This window comes from Pelodiscus sinensis, chromosome 3 (assembly GCF_052426305.1).
Source record: "Pelodiscus sinensis isolate ZL-2025 chromosome 3, ASM5242630v1, whole genome shotgun sequence".
Taxonomy (NCBI): Eukaryota; Metazoa; Chordata; order Testudines; family Trionychidae; genus Pelodiscus; species Pelodiscus sinensis.
The window spans coordinates 146,354,158-146,366,819 of NC_143054.1; the positions used below are offsets into that span (position 1 = coordinate 146,354,158).

Consider the following 12,662-nt stretch of genomic DNA (forward strand, 5'->3'; position numbering starts at 1 on the left):
CCTCCAGGTCCCATGAGACCCAGGTCCTGTGTGCTCCTGGTACCCGGGGCTTATGTCCCACCAGGGTTTGGGACCCATGTCACCCTAGGGCCCTGGGCCTGTGTTGTCCCAGCCCTGGGGCCTGTGCCAGTCTGAGGCCTGGGACCTGGGCATTGTGTACCCCGGGGACCTGTGTACCCCTGGGCCTATGTCCCACCAGGGCCCAGCCTATGTCCCCCAGGGGTCTGGTGCCCATGTCCCCTAGGACTGAGGGACCAGGGCCTTTGCAGCCCTGGGGCCTGGAGTCAGTGTCTCCCAGGGACCCAGGGCCCATATCCAGCTGAGGCTTGGGGCCCATGTCCCCCTAGGACCTGGGTGTGATGAAGTGGCACTCTATGTATTCACTCTATTTATTATTTATTAGACTCTGGGGCTACGTCTACACTGGCATGATTTTCCGAAAATGCTTTTAATGGAAAACTTTTCCGTTAAAAGCATTTTCGGAAAAGCGCGTCTAGATTGGCAGAATGCTTTTCCGCAAAATCACTTTTTGCGGAAAAGCGTCCGTGACCAATCTAGATGTGCTTTTCCGCAAAAAAGCCCCGATCGCCATTTTCGCGATCTGGGCTTTTTTTGCGGAAAACAGTACAGGCAGTCCCCGGGTTACATGGATCCGACTTACATCGGATCCCTACTTACAAACGGGGTGAGGCAACCCCACACTAGCTGCTTCTTCCCAGCAGACCAGGGAGATGTGAAGCTAGCGCCCCCCCCCAGCAGACCAGGGAGACGCGGAGCGGCTTTTCTCAGCAGACACCTCAGCCTGAGAATAAAGGACTGAGGGAAGTGAGGTGTGGGAGAATAAAACTGAGCTCTGGAGAAATGTTTGGCTAGAGTTTCCCCTACAATATGTACCAGTTCCAACTTACATACAAATTCAACTTAAGAACAAACCTACAGTCCCTATCTTGTACGTAACCCGGGGACTGCCTGTACTGTGCTGTCTACACTGGCCCTTTTGTGCAAAAGTCTTTCAGAAAAAGACTTTTGCCCGAACAGGAGCAGCATAGTATTTCCAGAAAAGCACTGACGATCTTACATGAGATCGTCAGTGCTTTTCCGGAAATTCAAGCGGCCAGTATAGACAGCTGGCAAGTTTTTCCGGAAAAGCGGCTGATTTTCCGGAAAAACTTGCCAGTCTAGACACAGCCTGGGTGTGTCTAAACTACATGGCTCCATCAACAACTAAACTTTACTTAAAAAATACAAACTTAAAAAATGACACACAAAATACCAAATTTGTGCTGTAGTGATAACCAGGTGACAAAGATACAGTCAATTTTCACAATCTTTATCTTTAACCAGATAATGAGCTAACCCAAATTGACCAAAACAGATTAAGGTTTCTTCATCTTCCTGTCCTAGAGAATGAGATGTCACTCACCAGGTGTTATGGACTTAAATTCCTCAATCACATCATTGTAACAAACTGACAAAGCCAATTCTTGTTCAATGTACAAAATCATGAGTGTGTCGAGGTGCTGTTGGGACATTGTACTTCTTAGGGTTTTTTTACATGTGCTAGTTTCGAAAAGGCTTTTTCACATGAACAGCTTGTAACAGGTTAGACTGCAAAGCATTGAATAGATTTGGAAAAGGCCTGGAACATGGAAGACCGATCCGATTCCTTTAGCCAATCAAGCCATTCTCTGGTGGTGTTCGTAGTGCTACCTTTAGGAACAGATCTGTCATAACCCCGAAGCAATCTGACTTCAACTTCCAACTCGTTCAAGGACACTTTAAATTTGTTGGCAATGATTCTCATATTGTCCCTGCCAATTTCTAAGCTCAGCAGTTTTCCCATTGCAGTCACAATTTTACAAGTCTCCTGTTCAAATCGCTGGTCAATGCTGGTAATCATTGACTCTAGGAGTAGTAAAATGAAGTTATTCTCTCCTGCTCCTCTTTTGTATCAAAGTGATGCTGGGACTCAAACGCGTCATCAATACGAGTGGATGTTTTTCTCTTCTTTACTGGGGGAATCTATATATCATTCTCTACACACATTTTCACACTGTCATTGAAAATAGATTGAAAATATTCTGGGCCACTTCTCATCACAGCCAAAGAGTTATACAAGCTTTTCACCCCTGTCATTGCAGTACGTAAGTTGAGATCTGGAGCTTGAAGAGCCTTACTCACTTTTACCATTATCTGAAGAATAGGGTGCCTCATGTACAGGGCAAAGATGAACTTGAATGAATTTAGTTCATGGATAAGGCCCCTGGCTTTTATTTTAGCATCAGCAAGGCGAGTTTCGATAATCTCTTGTAAAGCTCGCAAAATGATGGAGTAGTTTTGTTTTACAGCAGCCACTGCTTCTGCTCTGCATGCCCATCTTGTGTTTGATAGTGACTTCAAAGTCTTCAACTGGGATCCTACTTCTTGTGAAATCTTCTCCATTACGGCATGTCGCACAGGACTCCCCTCCATGAAGGCATAAAGAGTCTGAATAACACCCAAAAAAATCAAAGACAGTTCTGTTTTGTTTACTTGAAGTGCATGCATCTACCAGGACGAGGTTCAAACAATGCGCGTAGCAATGTACATAGAATATTTCACTGTTCCTTTCTTTACATTTCATTTGAACTCCCGCAGTACATCCAGACATAGTAGATGCACCATCAAAACAGACAGACATCACTGATGACCAATCAATTTTAAGAATGCCAAGGACGTCATTTAACTGGTCAAAAATAGACTGAGCATCAACTGTTAATAGTCTCTGAACAGACACAAAATGTTCAACTGGACTGTTTTTCATTGTCAAAATACTGCACCACAATGGACATCTGTTCATGGTGTCCAGAGTCAGTAGTGTCATCTGCAATTATTGAGACCATTTTTTCATTTAGTGAATATACAATCTTTTGTTGCACAACGTTGTGCAAGGCCACAATTAAATCATTTTGGATGCAATTACTCAGATATGTAGCGTTTCAAGGAGATTGTTGCACATGCTTTGCCATTACAGGAGCATATTGACAAGATTTAGAAATAAACCTTTCTCAAAACTGTCAGCTTTTTCATTGTGACCCCTGAATAGTCTCCCACCTTTTGCCAAACACAGAACAATGTTAATCAGTCGCTCCATTACACTTCTGTTATGGCACCACTCTTCTTCTTGTTTACACAGATAAGCCTGCTTGCCCTCATCCAACAATACATCAATAGGTTTCCCTTCATTAAAACTTGTCCATGAAGAACAGCTCAACACATAAGATTTTGACAGTTGGTGGTTTTTACAACATTCATTAGCCCTATGCCAGTTTCTGAATCCCTTATCAATAAATGCTGGGTCAGTGTGACCTTTGTTTGCTGTATCATTAGAGGAGAAGAAACAACAGTAAAAGCTGTGTCCTTTGATGGGCTATATTCTAACAACCTATACTTTTCATACCAATCGGACTGAAAACTTCTTTGTTTATTCCCTATTTTGCTTCTAGGAAACATGCTCAGTCTAGGCTGATAAGGACCTCTAGATCAGTGGTCCCCAACGTGGTGCCCGCGGGCGCCATGGCACCCACCGGGGCATTTATGTGCACCTGCCAAGTGATCAGGGCTGGCCCAAGCCATTCTTGCACCCTGGGCCCCGGGTGCGCGGCACATGCGTAGCCCCTGCCCCAGGCGCACAGTGCATATGTGGCCCCGCCCCTGGACGCGCGGCGCATGTGCGTCCCCGCCCCTTGATGCGCGGTGCATGCGCAGCCCCGACCCTGAACGTGCGGCGCATGAGCGGCCCTGCCCCCAGGTGCCCAGTAGCCCCAAAAGTTTAGGGACCACTGCTCTAGATAATCTAATCTATTTTTTGGAATATCACAGACCGGGTCATCAGATGGAATGATGGCTTTGAATAGGAACTACACTAACCTGTACTAAGAGACAAAGTCCGTTTCTGTTGGTCATTACTCAGTTTATTGCACGCACTGGAACTGGTGGAGGCATTAACTTCATGTAAGTTCTTAACTGAGGAGTCCGAGACACTGTACTGGGCATGCCTGACGCGGCTGCTTATATAGGTCAAAGAATTTTCTAGAATTGTAGTTGGAGGGGGAGGGGAGGACCAACGGTAATGCAGCGCTGCAGTAGTGGGGATGCATGCTGTGAGCGAACGCGGGCTTTCTATACATTTCTACAACATCTGTATTATGCAATTCGGTGCTGTCAAAGTCAGACAGGACTCACAGATTTGTCAGACCGCTCTGTTTATTTAGCAAAGCTGCTCTGCTAAATTAACTCAGAAAATGTGAGCTCCATACAAGGTTCAAACCCCTCGATTTATGCAGTCAAAAGAAAGCCAAATTAACAGGATTAAAAGAGGGGCAAAACTTCACATAATTAGTGTGAGACTAGTCAAGTATCTTCATTTCAACATCAAGCACACAGCAATCTCCTGTCCATATCTCCCTGGTTATCTCAATTGTTTTCTGCCTAATACCTAATGTTCCTTTTCCTGTTAACTCTGGCTAGCACTCTGGAATCTGCATACCTACAAACAACATTAACATACTTTTCTTCTTTCTGTTCAGAGACAAACAGTATTCCTTCAATTTATTCAATTATTACAGCATAATTCATCTTTCTCTTACAGTATAATTCTTTCTACTTTCACAGTGCTTATTGCATAGTACAACAATCCATAGTACAACAAGCACATTAGGCGATTAAATTAAAATGCAAAGCCACTTTTTTTTGGGAGACATTAGGATGTGCCTGGGCACACCCGGCATGCCCCGTACGCACGGCTATGCTCCCTCCCCAAGTTGGATTGTTCTAACTGCTTCTGGTTCCTGCGTTAACAACAAGTCTGTGTGATGCTGTAACTCTGTGAACCAATAAACCTTCTGTTCTGCCTGCTGGCTGAGAATCATAAGAACATAACGGCCACGCTGGGTCAGACCAAAGGTCCATCCAGCCCAGTATCCTGTCTGCCCACAGTGGCCAATACCACATGCCCCAGAGAGAGGGAACACACCAGGTAATCCTCACGTGATCCCTCCCGTCACCTCTGGCTGCAGATGGGGGTGCAGGGCCTGGTGACTCCAAACTCCTTGCTTTAAGAACAATTACTATACAATTTAAACCTTAAATACTATAAATTCTAAAGCAAATAATACAGCACAAAGCAATGCAAACGCAATTACTAGAAGATCTACTATAATACAATAATAAAGCCTAGTTCACTTACACGTCAACCGAACGTTACCTACAGTGCCAAGCAGGAGGTTTTGGCTCCTTTTCTTCCCATGCAATGGAACACCATGCACTGGGTCACCAGTGTGAAGGGCCTATTTACTTCTAGTTACATCGAGCAGGACATGTGGGTCAATCCTGTCCATTCCCTCCTACCACTTGCTCTTACTAAGCCCATTTTATAGCACAATGAGACTTGGTCATTCTAATAATATTTACCATTTGATTACGTATTGTGTAGGATATGTAAAATGCCCCATAGCCTATCTGGGGTTCATGCTGCCACTCAGGATGTTGCTGCTTTGTGTGTAGCTGACAGTTGTATGGCTGCATCTGGACTTTTTGATTATCAGAAACAGAAGAACCAGCACAAGGTTGCTTGTCATGTGTTCTTGGTGTGGTCTCGTGTACCATGCCTAATGTGCATTGTTATGCAAAACATTCCTCTCTTACACAGCTTCTCCCTCCCAAACCATGCCTGCATGCGTGCTTACGTGCACCAGTCTTGAGACCGGCTTATTATGGATTTTGCTTTTTAGGGATCTGCACTGTGTTAAAGGCAGACATCACCATTTATTGCCAAGGCAGGGAAGTCCAGGCTTCCCTACAGATACACCATCGTGTATCTCTGCAAGAAGATGGTGCCTTGGGAGAAGAGCTACGCAGCCATAGAGGAGGAATGCCTGGCTGGCCCTTGGAAAGCTGCAGCCGTAACTGTTTGGGTGATGCTTCACCGTGTAACCAACCACTCCCCCCTGACCTGGCTGCACCAGATGAAGGGGGCCAGAGCCAAGCTGCTGAGATGGAGCCTGCTCCTGCAGGATCATGACATGGAGTGTCCATGTTAAGGGGAGCACTGATGTCATGGCTGATGTTTCATCCCAGCGCAGGGGGTCTGAACTTCCCCAGGCCACTGGCTGAGTGAACCTGCTCAGTTCAATCTTGAAGGGGGGAGAGATGTGACGAAGTGGGGGTTGTGTTCACTCTGTTTGCTTTGTCCCGTTATGGGTGATTTCTACTGTCCTGTGGTTCCCCCCTGTGTGTACCTCAGTTTCTCTGGACACTGCTCTGCTGTCTAGAGGGGGATGGAGATTGTAGGTTTGACTCACTGAGAGAGAATGTCACCCATCAGCCTGTGCCTGAGAGGTGTGACCAGGTGACAGAGGGGGAGGCGGGCTGCCTGCAGACAGAGGACATTCCTCTTGTGGGAGAAGTGTATGGTCTGGCACACCTGGGCCTAAACGTATCACCCCAGTCCAACAGGCTAGTGAAGAGGTCCAATGGGACACTAAAGCAGATGCTAAATACCTTTATGCACCAGCACCCGCAGGACTGGGACAAATACTTGTCCCACCTGCTGTTTGCATACAGGGAGGTGTCCACGGGTTTCTCCCCATTTGAGCTGTTGAATGGGAGAAGCGTGAGGGGACCCCTGGACATGTCAAGAGATACATGGGAGGGGAAGGCCTCCCCGATGGGGAATCAGTGGTGAAGTACGTACTGACTTTCTGAGAAAAGCTGGCTGAGCTCATGGGCTTTGCCAGAGAGAACGTGGGCAGAGCCCAAGGGAAGCAGGTCTGGTACGACTACAAAGCACAGGCATGTGCCAGTGTACTTTCTAAGATTTTCCATCTATGAGTGGAGCGAGTTATGTCTTGTGCACCAATACTGAGGTCACATGTGCTTGTTTGGATATGTGCCACCACAGCACCCAAGTTATTAACAAACATCATATATATATTTTGTAAAATGCTGCGGAAGAAAGAATACTAAAACAAGGGATAATTAACAAAGGGTATGACTTTAAATGTTTATTTAATATGAAGTCAAATAAAAAGAAAATTAGTACTGTATAATTTTCAGTAGCCAACTTCTTCTGTTTATTGTCCTCTCCCAGAGCCTTGCCCAGCTGGAGTAGATGATCTCCTTTCCAGTCCTATGGGACTGTTGGCACTACACAATTTAGGATGTGAGGAATATATATATCTGCAGCCATTTTCTTTTTAAAATAGCATTTCTTAAAGTGTGTTCTGCGTCAGAGTTCAAAAAGGACAATGCCTGCTCTCCTGAAAAAAGGGTAAACTGTTTGGGTTTTTTTGCTTAACTTCTCTTCCTGGCCCCTTTTTGTTTTGCTCAATAACTTTTCCCTGTCTTTTTTTTTTTTTTTTGGCTCAACAACTTTTCCCTAGGGGCTTTTTTTTTGTCCACAACTTTTCCCTTGGGAATGACTGCCCTTAAAGGGACAAGCCTTTTTTTTTCTGAACAAAAAAAACCCTTGGTGTTCCCCATTAAAAAAAAAATTGTTTGGTGTTCCTCGGTCTTAAAAAGTTTAAAAAACACAGCTTCAAAAAAATTGTAAGTAAGGGCTTGAGAGAGCGGATGTAGGGATCAGAATTACCATGCCTATTAGAAATATTGGATATGAGAGTAAACTGGACATGGAAATACAGCATATATCATGAGAAGCATGTATCGTGAGTAGAGGGAAAAGTGTATCTAGTCGTGATCAGGATATTTTTCTTTATTTTGGTTGTCTGGCTTGAACTTGTGTGTGTGAATCCATGTCGTTTTAATTTGTTTTTCTTAGTGGCTCTTTAACTCCTAGCAATCAAGTATGCTTCATCAAGTCTCTCTCTTGTTTTGTTAATTAATATCACTTTTTTAAGGTGATGATTTGATTCTTTTGTCCTGGAAAGTAACAGGGGGTAACAGGGAGTGTCTGCCTGCCTAGACTGAGTAGTCAGCTACCAGTGATAGCTGCTTGGTCAGGGGTGGGCTGCACCGGAAGGGGCGGGGCTTCAAAAGGAAGGGGCAGGAGGCTTCGGGCTTCCCCAACCCCTTCCCACTAATCACCCATGCCCCTGGTGGTGGGAAGAGACTTCCTGTGCTCCCCCATGAAGTGCCGCGTGCTCCTGGCAGGGCAGAGGAAACTTTGTGCACTTCCCTCTGTCCTTAGGCCTTGACTGACCTGGGAGCAGGGGAGCGGCAGGGCCTCTGCAGGCTGGATCAACCTGTTTGGTGGGCCAGATCCAGACCGCGTAGGCCCTCGTGCCCACCCCTACACTTGGTTTTCTCTTTTTTTTCCAAGCTCTTTTGGGGCAAAAGAGCTTTGGGTACCCCTGGTGGAGGAATTCAAGTGTTCCCCCATTTTCTTTTTAGGATAATTCACTTGATGGTGGCAGCTTTGTTTTTTTTTTTTCCTCAGAACTAGTGCATCTGTGACTCCGGTGAGTTTTTGTAAGCAGAACCTATAGAGGCAAGGTACTCAAAGTTTCTTGTCGCCCCCATCTTCTGCTCTCGGAGTGCCAGAGAGGGGATTAGCCCTGACAGGTGCCATGGATAATTTTGGCTCTTCCTCACCACCTTTTGGTGGAGGAGCTGATAGTATATGAGAGCAGCCAGAATTCCTTCTTGGAGAGGATCGGGCTACTGCTGGCACTTGTACTGGTCTTAGCAATTTTCACAGGAGCCTTGTTCAGGGCTCATGGCATACCCCTTCTTTTCCTGAGCTTGTCCCAGAGCTTTTCCTTCTCCTGAAGGCACCTGCTATGCTCAGCCAGCTGACCATGGCTCAAGCACAACTCCTGCGGGAGCTAGACTATAATGATTTCTGGAGGCATTGCTGAGAGGGTCAAATCAGGGCAAATTGCTTAGAAACATGACTACTTATAGCTCCACACTGGGGTCCTCCATTATCAGGCACAACATCAGTCCCCAATAATACTTCAGCTGCCACACTAGCCAGCAAGAAGTCACACAAGCAACCCCCTTAGGCACTCCAGCTTTACCTGTGCCACAACCAGAACTGCACCTTACACTGATGAGAGGATGTGAAAACCAATCTCACCAAATCCAAACAGGTTCCTAAAGGACCACACATTCCCAGGTCAATTTATAGTTCCGATCTTACACAAAAGAGCACACTGTGCCAATCCTTTAGAATCTCTTTTTATTAATAAACCTCCAGATTTTAAAGAAAGGGTGAAAGTAAAATTGTTAAAGGGATGAAACTCCGCACACCAACTGTGAAATTCTTGGTGCAGGCTAGGGATGTTAGCAACCAGTCAGCAATCTGATATAAGCAAATGCTTATTGGATAGTTAAGCAGACACTCGACTAGTCGTGTCCCACCAGCAAGAAGGGAAGCAGCAGAAGCCGGTGCTGTGGGGATCCGGCTCCAAGCCGGTTCCCCCAAGCACTGTATCTACGGCGGGCAGGGGAAGCAGAGGCACAGTGGGGAAATGGCATTCCCACTACTAGCGCTTCTGCTTTTGAAATGTACAAGAGCCCTCCAGGGACCCCCATGGTCTCTATGGTACTCCCCCTTGCTGCCTCTATTAGGACTGCCCACTGCAAACAGAGGCTGCTGGATTCGACACGAGCTGGGACTGAGCAGTCCCGGCTGGCGCTGATTGCTGCGCCTCTACATTTTAAATACAGCTCTTACCACATTTAAAATGCAGAGCAGTAGTGTGGGTGGCTCCGGTGCCGGCTCCTGGAGCTACCTCCGCTGTGGCTCTGCACCACAGTGCTTATCGACTAATTGTATAGTTGATACAAACTGTATTGACTATATGATTAGCCAGATAATTGCATTTTAACATCCTTAGTGCAGGCTTGTAGAAGAGATGGAATAAACTGCTGTCTTAAAACAAGTCTCTGGAATACATCCTCTGTTAGGATGTCAGGCTTTAGTTCATGGCAGAGATCCTTCATAGGTGTTTAGCAGGATTGAAGACTGGCTCAGTCCTGTCTTAGAGGAACCTTTAAGGTACTTTTTATAACGTGGTGTCACCGAGGTGTGGGAAGTCACTGAGTCTTACACCCCCATCGGCAGCCAGATGTGACTGACAGTCAGTAGATAGAACAGAAGGTTTATTAGTTCACAGGGATACAGCGTATAACAGACTTACTAGCACAGGAACCAGAAGCAGTCAGAACAATCCATCTTGTGGCTGTGAGGAGAGCAGAGACAAGGCCCTGGGCTCCCTCACTGTAAGCAAACTAGCAGAGACTAAATCATGCACTCAGCAACCGTTCCAGCCCTGCAAGCAGCCCCGCCTCCACCACTGACCAGCTTCCTGGGCAAAAGGAGTCACCTGGTTGCACCCCCCTAGCAGGCTCATGTTACACAATGGTCCAGACTTTCTGTAAGTGCTAGCACTAGGGCAACCTCCTTCATTAAGAGTCACACCCACAGTTCCCATCCCCATCTAGGTATTGGTGAAGTGCCCAGGGAAACTGAATCACTTACACAGGGTTACCGCAGGACAGTAGAAATCACATGCACCATAATGGCGTGAACAGAGCAAATACAATCCTCACTTCATCACACCTTGGAGGGAATTCCACTGTTCTTGCTGTGTGAACTTATGTCCCAATATGGAGTTTGTCACATGAGCAAGTCACCTGCCCTTGCATGACTCAATCCTTTTTAGGTAGCAGCAACTGCTTACATGCTGGTCTGAATATTCACAGCAAAGCTTATTGGAAGTGGATTGGCACCACCTGAGATGCACTTGTCAGTCAAGTACTCCTATTCACTTAGCTAGCAACCCTTTCACAATAGATTGGCCAAGCCTCCTGCTGATCTCTCCAAGAGGCACACATTTGAAATACAAGTATGTAGCCAATACTCATGCAGGAATATTTCTTGTATTTGAAGTTATATGAGCAGTATAAACAAAATCAGAAAATCATAAACTTTCTATAGACATTTCACTTGGCCCAAGTTTTGGTGCAAACATATAACAGTGGTTGCAACAGGGATTTGTATGTTCATCTCACAATCTAACATCACAATTTATCAATCTATTACCTTCTAGGTGCTTAAAAATTGTTTAATGTTTTCTCTCAGTATCTTAGTGAATGTGGACCAAAATGGATATCAATAAACAAAATCTACAACATACACACCTATGCTTTTTTGTGGAGATAGGGGAGCTACTGTGATTCTGTGTCAGGTTAATCTTTCCTGGCCTACACTGATTAAGCCATCATTGTTAGTTTTAAGTTAATGAATATTCTGTACCAGATCAAGCTTCAGGAAAAAAGTGAATAAATAATATAAAATATTAAAAATATAATCACTCTTTAGCCCCTCTTTATTAATGGGCAACAATTGCTTTGGTTTTTTTTTTAGTACATCCTTTTTCTTTCAGGAAGCATCTCTCATTTACTTGAGGACGGTTGCTATCTGATGATTCTTGGGCACTTAAAATCAAAATTGGGGAGACACTTTTTAAATGAAGCTATTTTTGCTGTAAGTGCAAGCTATTTTGGAGTCATGTTTTAGAGTAGATCCATATTTCAAAATCCCAGCTTCCAAGTTGGGCAACTATCTGAAAACAAATCCTAGATGGCCAAGACTTTGTTCAAATCATGCTGTTGTTATAGTCCAGGCTTATAGAAAGATAGGGAAAAATACATTGAAATTACTAAATAAATAAATAAATAAATAGCACAGGGAACACTGTAGTATCCACTTACCATATTTAATACTATAAAAGCCTTCATTTTTAAATGTATCTGAATCTGCTGCAGGATCTACACTCTACTGCAGCAAATCTACCAGGCTGTGGAAATCTAGGTGCCTTTTTAGAACCAAAATTCAGACTCACCTTGCCGTACTGGTTGTGCAGCTAATTAGCAGAGAAGAGGATGTAGGTGGCATACAGGGATGCAGGGCACTGGATTAAATCATAGAATCTGAGGGCTGGAAGAGACCTCAGGAGGTCATTGATTCTAGCCCCCTGCGCAAAGCGGAGGACCAATCCCAACTAAATCAACCCAGCCAGTCTTGTTAAGACCAGACTTAAAAACTTCTAGGGACGGAGACTCCACCCCCATCCCAGTGCTTCACCACTCTCCTAAGGAAGGAGTTTTTCCTAATGTCCAACCTAGACCTCCCCCACTGTAACTTGAGACCATTGCTCCTTGTTCTGCCATCCCTCACTACTGAACAGCCTCTCTCCATCCTCTTTGGAACCTCCCTTCAGGAAGTTGAAGGCTGCTATCAAATCCCTCCTCACTCTTCTCTTCTGCAAACTAACTAGACCCAACTCCCTCAGCCTCTTCTCATAGGTCATGTGCTCCAGCCCCCTAATCATTTTGGTTGCCCTCCGCTGGACCCTCTCCAATGTGTCCACATCAGGGATGGGCAAAAGGGCCTCTGCAGTCCGGATCCAATTAGAGCGTGGGGGTGAGGGAGCAACGAAGCCTTCTCCGCTCTGGCCTGGCGCTTCAAAAAGCCGCGTGTTCCTCACAGGCCAGGGGGAGGTTTCCCGTGCCGGGTGGGGGAGGTGCCAAGCCTCTCCCAGGGCAGGGCTGCCTAATGGGAAGGGGGGGGCAAGAGGCTCCCCCCCCCATCATGGTCTGGGGGTAGATCCGCCCCTGAGTGCCCGGCGCTGGGGATCCCCGTTCCGTGGGGG

At 45.8% G+C, this 12,662-nt stretch overlaps 1 pseudogene across 1 annotated transcript; it reads right to left on the reverse strand.

Moving 5' to 3' along the window:
* Window positions 1-1,196: 1,196 nt before the first annotated feature.
* LOC149525160 (uncharacterized) lies at window positions 1,197-12,596 on the reverse strand (annotated as a pseudogene). The gene is made up of 2 exons (XR_016349249.1): window positions 11,853-12,596; window positions 1,197-2,487 (listed from the first exon to the last, which is right to left on the reverse strand). The product of XR_016349249.1 is annotated as an uncharacterized LOC149525160 (transcript).
* Window positions 12,597-12,662: the final 66 nt, after the last annotated feature.